General features: G+C 51.6%; 1 long non-coding RNA gene across 1 annotated transcript in view; it reads right to left on the minus strand.

The window, feature by feature from the left end:
• Positions 1-3,180: 3,180 nt before the first annotated feature.
• The window catches only part of LOC108446550, a 10,737-nt gene continuing 3,511 nt past the window's right edge, over positions 3,181-10,406 (minus strand). The window contains exon 2 of the long non-coding RNA XR_001861758.1: positions 3,181-6,061. This is a non-coding gene — a long non-coding RNA (uncharacterized LOC108446550). The remainder of the gene's footprint in view (positions 6,062-10,406) is intronic.

The following is a 10,406-nucleotide window of genomic DNA, read 5'->3' on the forward strand; positions in this document are numbered from 1 at the left end:
GCCCCCAAGCTGCCATCCTGAAGCCACTACAAGTCTCTTGATGATTTTGCAGGAGGCTGTGCTGACTCTTCATACATCCAGCTGCTGCCTGCTCTGCTCTCCATGAATGAGAAGCAGGAAGAATTGGCATGTGCTGAGGTCTGTGCGGCTGCAGCTGGATGGCTTCTGATGCTGAAGTTTGCCGGGCAGCCGCCAAGGCATGGCACCCTCCCAGGAGCATCCCTTCCAGGGAAAAATCTGGTGTTTTGGGAGCATCACAGTCAGGCAGGGACAGACTCTCCTTCCTCTTCGGCTCTCCTTTTGCCCTTCCTTCGGGTGAGGTGATGACAGGGGATGACAAAGGGGCTGCGGATGCTCGTCAGTGCCGGGCTGTGCTGTGCACTTAGGCTGGCGCTCAGTAGTGCGGGAAGGCCTTTTCTTCCAGGCGTTTGCATTTGCAATTTGAATTTAATCCCGTGAGCTAAAGATAGCTCTGGCTCGCCTATTGTTCCTCCAGCTGGCAACAGCTTTATTTCTTTGATGCTTTCAGTTCTCGGTCGTTTCCAGGGAACTGACAGACGCTTTTAACACAGAGCCTGTCCCAGCACTGTGTCACGCTGGTCACTGCGTTCACTCTCCTGGCCCTCCCTCAGGTGCTCAGCTTCCCACTGGCAAGGTCTCCTGCAGACCTTGCAGGTCTCCCTCTTGCTGGCACGGGCTGACTTCAGGGCTGCTCCCCAGTGGCTCCTCCAGGAGCAAGAGTCATCCTTGGGAGCAGATCTTTCATGAAAGTCTTGCTGAGATATTTGTTAATTGGTCTTACTACCATTACTCCATCGGAAGAAGTAAGTGATGTGATCCTTTCCTATATCCTTGGTGGCTGTTCGGGTTCATCTGTGTACCTCTCTAACCCACCTTTATTGTGTATCTCTCTGGTAACTATTCAGTCATCATTTTTTTAGGAGGTTTCTGTGTCACGTCAGCCAAAGAAACGCATGCTCTGCAAGGTCACTCAATGCATGTTTTTTCTCAAGTAGCTGGAACAATCATTTGAAGCGGATTAATATTGGCAAGCTCTTATCTTTGTTTAGGTTTGTATCTGGTATATGTGCATCCCACACACACATATATATATATATATATCATATGAGTCATACACAGGATGCTGTGTATGTGATTTGGTATCTTCTAATCTCAGGGACAAAAATGGGGTGTCTTCCCAAAAGCTGAATTTGGGGTTGTTCCATGCTAATTCGTGTTGTTAATTAGCTATAGCAGGCAGCCAATAAAGCAACACAAATGATTTCAGGTTCCTTAGGAAATGTGCCAATACGAACGCAAATACTGATTTAGATGTGGAATTTTCACAGCGCCTCTTGGTGAAACTCATTCATTAAATTTAATAAACGTGCTGTGGCTGCAGGCTGCTGATGAACACTTTGCGACCTGGAAGAGGGAGAGCATAGCGCTGGATCGGTAAATCCCTCCTTGGGCATTATCAGCAGCTCCCATCCCACTGGCAGGAGGGGTGGGAGAGCCCTGCCTGGCTGCGGGCAGCCTCACATCCCCGTAAGCCGCAGCGGTGATTTCCTGGCTCCATCAGGAAGCGCTGCTGGTTCGCACCGCTGGCACGCTGCCGGGAGGGTTGCCGGCTGTCGGGAGGCACGGAGCCACAAGGAGCTGCACGGGACATGAATGCAAAAAACATTCAACAGGGACGCTTCCTCTTCTGCAGCAGGAAAAGCTGTTCCTACGTGGAGGTGATATTGCAAAAATCAAACACGGCGCAAGGGGAAATCTGCCTCTGGGTTCCCATGTAAAATAAAGGAAGTATGAGGAGCAGGTAAACTAAGGGGAATATCTGCAGCCTTTTCCCCATTTTCTGGAGAGTGTCCTAATGCCACAGAACTCTGTATGTGACAGCATGACATCAATACTGCATTTAAATATTTTGCTGCCCTCCATCCTGTCCCAGTTCCTGGTTTGGGACAGAATGGGGGTCTCAAATAAAAGCAATCTGCAGCAAAACACCGAGTGTTTAGAAAACTGTCCATGAAGGATTGCAGACACTTCAGCAGAGCGGAAGCAGGAGATGAGAAGTTTTCCAGGAGAGGGTTACCGAGTGGCCTTAGGGATGGACAAACTCCAAAAGCATCAGTTATTCACTTGAACGGGTATGTTTTGGGCTTTGAACATCTTACAATCATACAACTGGGAGTCAGATCTCCCCCTGCAGACTCTAGGACTTCTTCCCTCACAGCTGTTTTGGTGCTCTTCTCCAAGTTTGAGGAGTGTCAGACTGAGAGGAGCTGTATTTTGTCCCTGAAGTCAAAGGAAGCGGACAGAGGACATCTTGATTGCCTTGATAAAGTTGTCAGTGAATGGTCATCCACATCACATAAAATCTGAGTATCCCCAGGGTGATCCAGGAAATGTGTGTACCTGTGTTCACTGCTGTGCCGAGTCCATGCCTGACCTCTGCAAGTACATCCACCTGGTACCTCTTACAAGAAAAACAGCATGTTGATGTAAATTTTGATCATCTGTACTACATGTGGGACCTGAAGCCCTCCTGCAAGAGGATTTTGATGCTCTGATTTAAGGGATGAAATAAAACTGTTTGTGAAGGCAAAGTTTGCCCCTGTGTTTTAGGCAGAGCAACACCAATGATTTTAATCGCATGTCCCCTTGGGGGAAGCAACGACAGCAGCTCTGTTGATTGGACTTCAGTCTGTGGTCAGTAGCAAGCACAAAAACTTAAGAGGAAAAGGACATGTCTGACAGAAAGAAAAAAAAAGGGTTTTCTCCCTGTTGGGAGCCTTGTGGAAGACATTTATTATTGATGCTGGACCAGCCATATCTGCACCACAGGGCTCTGCACTGGGCAGGCTGCAGACCCACATACACAGCAATATGGGGGAACATGCTGAGATGCCTCATGCTGTTGGTGTTGTGCTCTGGGGGACATCCTTAAGGAGAGAACTTCCCCAGCTATCAGAAAAAGATATATGATTTTGTTTGTCACAGGGGATTAAAGGCACCATGGTACAGAAGGAAGACCCGACCTCTCAGCGATGAGATCTGTGGTCTGTGCTGTGGCAATTTATCTGGTGGCCATCTAATGCAGCTCATAAACGGGGTTCCAGCATCTGAAGGGACATAAGAATTACTTTACATTCCTCTTCCTATTTTATGTTATCAATAAACAATTTTATTATTACTCTACCCGCTGTTGTGCCTTCCTTATTGACATCCAGAGAGACCCCTGCACCTCCCTGTGCAGAATGCCCTCTGATGCCCCTTGAAGTCCCTTGGAGGGGCTGATTCATGAGGAGCTGGTCCAGGGTCTTTCAGTCTGACGAAGAGCGGGGTTTGCTCATTCTGTGCACAGGAGCTCATCCCAGGGGGCACAGCAGGCAGAGTGCAGGCAGCCATGTAGGCAGCTCACTGCTACTTCTTGTGCGTGTGACAGGAGCCGGGGTGAGAGGCCATGATGGCGTACAGGAGGCTGGACAGCTGGATCCAGGCAAGGGGGCCGCTAATTCAACCTTCCCACCTATGAGGAGAAACAGCTGCTGCTGCCACTGCAGGCAGAGCTCACAGCAAAGCCATGGTGTTGGCTTCCCAGCCTGGGTGATCCTCCCCCTCCTGGGCTGCTGCCTGCCAGGATGAGTCACGCTTGCCGCTGGAGCCGGGGCTTGGTCCCATGCCAGGAACGCGCTCCGGAGGGAGACCACAGAGAAATACAGAATAATTTGCAAATCCATAGAAAACCCCCATTGCTTCCCAGCGCGGGTCTCTCGGCAGGTGCCAGAGTGTGCTTCTAGCAGGTGTCACCTGCCCGTGTGTGCTCCTGGGGGACAGGCTCCTGTGCCAGGTGACCTGGCAGGTCTGTGGTGTGCTGGGGATGGGCTGAGTGCTGGAGCACGTTGATGCCAAGGGCTGCCTGTGCACGGGATGGGGCTGCTCCCACTGCAGGACCACTAGCCAGGGCACGCGTGGTGACGCAGCGCCGCAAGCGGAGAGGAACCCTGCTAGCCATAAAATGGCATGGAAGACCCCCAGGAGTCTTGTAGAACAGAATGGTGGAGTGTAATGAATAGTCAGACATATGGTAAAAATGAATTAATGTCGAGTTGCCATCCACTCTGCCATTTTTTGCTTTCAGTTTCCCCGCTGTGCCTGTCTCCTGGCATCACTGAATCTTGATTCAGGGAGAGGCAGCCAAGTAGCTTCCTGTGAAGCCAACATCACATCCTAAGTTGGCCAACAACTTGGTAGTGCTTTCTCCTGGCTCCATCTGGCTGGGACTGTCTTGCCTGGCCCGGTGGAGAGTGACCCAGCCCCAGAGGCATGGATCTCTGTCTCCTCCCCTCTGGCAGGGAGCCACCTGCCCTTGGGAGATGCCAGCCGATGGTGAGTACAAGTGCCTTCAAGTAGGAGCTGCTGTGAGCACATCAAAGCAAGTCCTGGATCTCAGGTCTCACAGCTGCAGAAGCAGTGGCCCAATGCAGGACTGCAGGAGGTTCACCTGGAGCTCCTGGAGAGCTCTGTGACTGGGGTGCAGTGGCTTGTCTGCTGTGTGGGGGACACCAGCTGTTTCAGCAATGTCCTGACAGAGTAAAGAAGAAAGGTGCAGCCTGGTGGAGAAAACTTGCAGGAATGACTTTTGAGAGCCTGATACATGGCTACAGGCAGCACCAGTGCAGATGTGTGTGTGTATGTGCTTGTGTGAGCGCACATGTGCATGTGCATACCTTGAATAATCCTAATTTTCCCACCAAGAAGTAGAAGAGTGCCATGTACCATGAGGCAGTTTATGCACTGCAAGGACATGCTAAAAAACTTGCATAGTCCAAGAACTAAACCAGAAAAGGGCAGGAATATTATATCCATCCTCCACCTTCCTGCTGCAGCCTTTTCATCCACAAGCATCTCTTCTTGTGCTGAGCACAGCACAGATGGGCTTTCTCCAAACCGAGCGTGGTGCTTCTTTGCCCTTGGAACTGTTGCTGCTATGTCTCAATTTGGGCTTCAGGGGGTGAAACAGAGGGGCAGGAGCGCAGCTGGGGGGCTGTGCGGGCAGGGAATGCTCTCTGCCGGCATACCCGGGGAGCCTGCCCGCCCGCGGGTGCAGCTGGAGGAGCGGTTCGGTGGCAGCAGCGCAGGCGTTTGCATGTGTGTGTGAATGCACGTGTGCACCCGTGCCACAGAATATGGAAAGGCTTGTGCTGAAAGAGCGAAAGAGGAGCTACAGTCTGGGGACACGTATTTGGCTGCAGCTACGCCTCTTCTTGCTCCTGGGTACCTCCATCCTGGAGCGGGGAGCATCGCACCCGCTTCCCTCACCACAGCACCCGCAGCCCCTTGCAGTGCCTGGGAAGGCTGTGCGGTTTTAATCAAGGCTCCTCGCTGAAAGCAAGCTTCCTCTTCTTCAGGAAAAAAAACCCTCGCTGACTTAAAAAACAGCTGTCGCGGTACAGATCCTATTCTTGGATTTCTTGGGAAAAAGGGAGTGCTTGTAGGGGCTAAAGGGCAGGAGACGTAGGTCGGGTACTCGCGCTCTGCTGCTGCCTCAGCCGCTGAATTCTCACGTGATGGGAGGCAAATCACTTATTTTTTATATTATGTAGGACGAGGGGAGAGATAGGAAGAGAAGAGGACAGTGCTATTAAGCAACCTTTGTGAAGCGATTTAAAATCCGCAGTGGAAAAAGCCATAAATGTCACATCACATTCATTACTGAGCAGCGGCGGCTGTGGCCGTGGCTCGCAGCGAGTTGCTGTGGCCGGGCCAGCCTTGGCAGGCTGTTCCCCTGCCGCCAGGATCTGTCCCTCCCACTGCCGCCTCCCGAAGTAATTTTTATTATCCAGCAATCACCTGTGACCCTGAGATATTTTTAATGCCTGCATTTTTAGCGCCGCTGTTCTGCGGGCGCGGGGCTGTTCAGCCAGGCAGCGCTCCCTCCCTGCCGCTGCTGCTGCTGCCGCCTCCTCTCCTCCTCCCTTGGGCGCCTGGGCTCCTTCCCTTGCGCAGGCAGCTTGCTCCTGCCGCCCACAGCGGAGATCAGACGCAGCGGCAGCTGGGGAAACAATTGGGTGCCAAATTAGAGCGGCTCTTCAAGTAATTGACTGATGGAGCCGCGCTCCTACTTAAAAAAAAAAAAAAAAAAAAATTGTAAAAGCCCCAGTTTCGCAGTATGAGTCACCGGGGCGACTGTGCTCGGAGCTGTTTAAAAGTCAGACCATGGTGGAGGTCAGGGGATGGAGCTGTTTTGCTCCGTGCTGCCACGGCTGGCCCCTCTCCTGGGAAAAGCCCAGGGTTTGCCCGGCCGTGCTGGGGCAGAGCTGCGAGATGCTCGAGTGATGCAACCCGGCCGCATGAAACTCATCTCCCCTCCGCCCATGTGCTCGGCCGCGGCTCCCCCGGGCTCGGGGTGAGACCCCCGAGAGCCGCAGACACTCTCGGCTGCACACACACCAACAGCTACAAGACAGCTCCTGAAGGGATGTTTTAGTCAAGCAGTCAGGAGGGAAATTTTTCTCCAGACCTGGGCTAACCTTGCACCCTCTCCTGCTCCTCGTAGTGGGAACAGCCAGAGCGCTGTGGGCTTCAACTAATATCGTGGGTCCTGCCAGCACCCTGAACGACAGCCCTGGCTGGGGAGCAGTGCTGAGCCCTTCCAGACACGGAGGACAGTAAATCTGACCTTAAGTAGTCTTAAAGGACCATGCAGATGAGTATTCCCCCCTGCTTTCCCTCCATCATTAAAATTTTAACCGCTTTCTTGCAAGAAGTAAGGCTAGAGAAACCAAGAAGCAAATTTCACATGATCAGGACTCGGGGAACTGGGGCTGCAACAAAACCTCCTGATATCCCAAGACTCACAAGATAAAGAGATTATCTTTGTAGCTCATGCAGCACTGTGTGGGCAGTCAAAACCAGCAATGACACTCTCACTCATCCTCTTTCCCACACTTTCAAGTGGAAAAGAGAAAGATTTCTGCATGCTGCAGGTATTGTCACTATTATAAGTTACCTTGGTATTCATGAAAAAATGTAAGCAAGCAAATTTTATTCAGGGAACTGGCCAAAGCCCTTCTTGACTGTCAAACTGGTGACTCTGAGTGTGGTGACTTGATTAAGGGGTAAGGATGTCTGTCCTTCATCGTGTTGTGCCTTGTCTCCCAGCTCTACCCCCAAAGAAATGTTCAAAACAGGCTGGGCTTTCCATGCTCCTTCATACCAGTCTTCTCCTCGGGAGCAATACTCTGGAGCAAAATACAGGGCAAAAATTCTGCATGGGTTTCCCATACAAAACTCAGGAAGAGTACACAGCGTTCAGAGCCGGGCTGTGGACAAACCAGGGTGTAAGCCTGTAGCTATGGCCAGTACGCCTTTGTGGGCTGTTCCCAGACGTGACCTGCTCTTTGCCTTCCAGGGGCTTTTTTCCTCACCCTGTGCTGTGTCAGAGCAGTGTGCCCTCACCTTGCTGTTCCCAAAGCCCTTTGCAGCTTGAAGTGTTTTGATTTAGGCTTTTTTTTTGACCTGTCAGAGCAACCCAGATAACGTGGGCTGCAAAGCCAAGCAGCCGAGCGCTGTTCTTTGAATGCTCGTTTCCTCATCGCTGATGTCTAGCCCTTATATATTTTTCATGGAAGGTTGTGGTGACGGTGCAAAGGCGCCTCCTTGCCTTTCCCCAGGTCTGGTTGTTTCCTCCAGCTTTGCGTACAAGGGGGTTAATTAGAAGCCGGTAATTCCCGCCCAGCCAGTGTGGAAACCTGATCAGGAGCCAGCAGCGAGAGGGAGGTGAGGCAGGGATTAGTCCTTCGCAGGCGGCAGGAGCGCGACTTCCTGGCCCCATTCTTAACACGGAGGAGGGTTTGGGTCGCTCCCTGCGTCGTTCCAGTGAGGACCCCCCCGCAGAAGAATGTGCCTCCTTGGCTGTTCAGAAAGAGACGATGGCACATCTCTGGGACACATTCGGCTAGTGAAGAGACTTTATAGCCTCGTGGAGTTGGGTTGTGGGGTGGGGGTGGCTGATTTTGCCTGTACGCCGGCTCCACCAGAAGTCTGCCCTGTTCCTGTGTGGATGGGGAGAGTGTCTGTGTGTGTCTGTGCGAGAGAACGGAGCACTGGCTCATGCTATTTCCTCCCTTCCCTTGGGGCTTGACTGGGTCCCATTTTTTACCTCTGCTGCTGCTCTAATAAAAAAAAGTGGCTCAGCCAATTCTCTTGAACCTGAACGCAAAAGGAAGGAGACAGGGAGTGAAAAATGTGAAATCAAATAGGATTTTTTTTCCCAACCAGCCGCAGTCACCAGGGAGTGGGGCTGGGAACACTGTGGCCGTCCCCAGCAGCAGGCTGGGGAGCAATAGTTACTCGTGCTGGAACCAGGAGCAGGAGTGCTGCTCTCCCCGTCTGAGGGAGCTCGTTACCGCCTCGAGTTTGCTTAAAATACAGCTCTAATTACCTGTTTAAACAATAGCTCTGTCCCTTCCTTGGTCTATGAAGACTGCACACGTTTTAATTATCGGGAAGACCTTGGCCATTCACCTTTCCGAGGTATTTAATGCTTCCAGTCAAATGCCTGCCCTGATGTACTCTGTTACTACGCCACCTCTCGAACTCTCGCTGGTGGAAAACTGCAGGATGTCACTGGTGAAATGACATTCTCTGGCAGATATTTTTTCTGCATAATCATGGTATTTGGGTTAATTTTGCTTTGCTGGGCACATTAGTCTTTGGCTCCTAAAAAAGAATATGCAGGCCCTCTTCCTGCCTTTCCTTTTCCCCTGTGCACACATGAAAAATAGGGCTTAGATTGTATCTGAATGTGTGATGATGTTCTAGTCCTGTAAATGAATGCCAAAGCTGTTCCTGGGAGAGGAACACCTGTTTTAGAGGCAGTGTAACCAGCACGGGAAGGGCTCGCCTTTTCCTTTGTCCTGACATCCATCCGCTCACCCCAGAATCGTGTTTTCTCCCCACAAAGCCTTCCATTTTGGGGTATTTTTCTTTTCCTAGTATGCAGTGGGCTGGGAAATGTTTCCAATCACAGAGCAGCGCAGCAAGAGATCCTGCTGAGTTAAACACCCGGAGGCAATGGAAGCACTGCCGTCCCTGGGCAGGCTAACCCAGCTTTCCTGGGACTCAGCTGAGCAGCCGTGGGAGCCTGACCAGCAGGAGAAATGCTGCAGGTAACAAGCATCCTTCCTCAAGGGCCCTTTCCTCATGGATGCTAGGTGGGCAGAAGCTGGGATGCCCTGGGACCCAAAGTCTCAGCGGCTGTCCCAGCGGCTGGCAGTGACACAGGGCAAGGATAGGGCTATTCCCAGCAGGCAGCAACTTCTTCTGGATATCCATCAGTGTGCACAGGAAAGCATCCCACTGCTACACTGGCCCCAGGTGATGAAAGGGTGGCAAGAGAGCTTTGCTTCAGAGGAGTGCCTGAGAAGGGCACCAGGATGCTCAGAAGAGGAGAAGACACAAATTTATAGTCAGAGAGAAGGAGGAGGCCAAACGCTGCCCGGCCCGTAAGTCTCAGCCTCTGAAACCTTGAAACTTGTCTGTGAAACCTTGTCTGTGGGGTTTGAGCCAGCCAGCTGGGAGGAACCCAGAATAAATGCAGCAAGCTGCCCGGAGGGTCTGGAGCTGTAAATCTCCATAGCCTGGATTTAAAGAGCTGCCAGAACTTTTCACGAGGTTGGGAAAGTGCTGGGGAAGCGGTAGAGGAACACCTGGCTGTTTCTTCCTCCCTCCTCTGCTGTCCTGCCTCTTGGGGTTTTTGCCTTCCCTTCAGGAGTTGGTGAAGCATAATGGAGCCTTTTGGGACTGGAAGGTACTACTCTGATTTAGGGTAATTGCCTGTATGTCATGATTCAGCGCATCAGTTGAGCACTCGTCCACCTCTGGACATGATTAACTGGACATGATTAACTGCAAAGACCACAGGGATTTTCCATGGGACTTAGGCATGTGCTTCCCTGCTGTGCAGACCACAGTTCCCCATTACCATGACCGACTTCGGTGGGGCTGCTGGAGAGTAAATGGAAGAATTCAGCTCTTTTGTATCACATCCCCCTTTGTTTTATCTGACCGCTGAAATTGCAGAGCTGGAATATTTCAAAATATTTGCTCAGCTGGCTACGAAACGCGAGGGTTTCTTTGGGGGGAACGGCTCATTTATTCTCCAGCCAGATCAAGCACCTCCAGCTAATGATGAAGCATCACGACACATTGAAGCCCTGCTAATGGCAGTGTCCTGAGGAGTGAAGATAAACAGTCCTTGCCGCAGCATGGGGGGACGCCGATCCCTCCCCTCCGCTGATGACAGAGGGATGAGTAAAGGAAAAGGGGAGGGGAAAAAATGTGCTGCTCTGGATGCCCCAGTTTTCTTGTGCCTTTTTTTTTTTTTTTTTTTTTTT

Source organism: Corvus brachyrhynchos, unplaced genomic scaffold, assembly GCF_000691975.1.
Source record: "Corvus brachyrhynchos isolate BGI_N302 unplaced genomic scaffold, ASM69197v1 scaffold34, whole genome shotgun sequence".
Lineage (NCBI taxonomy): Eukaryota > Metazoa > Chordata > Aves > Passeriformes > Corvidae > Corvus > Corvus brachyrhynchos.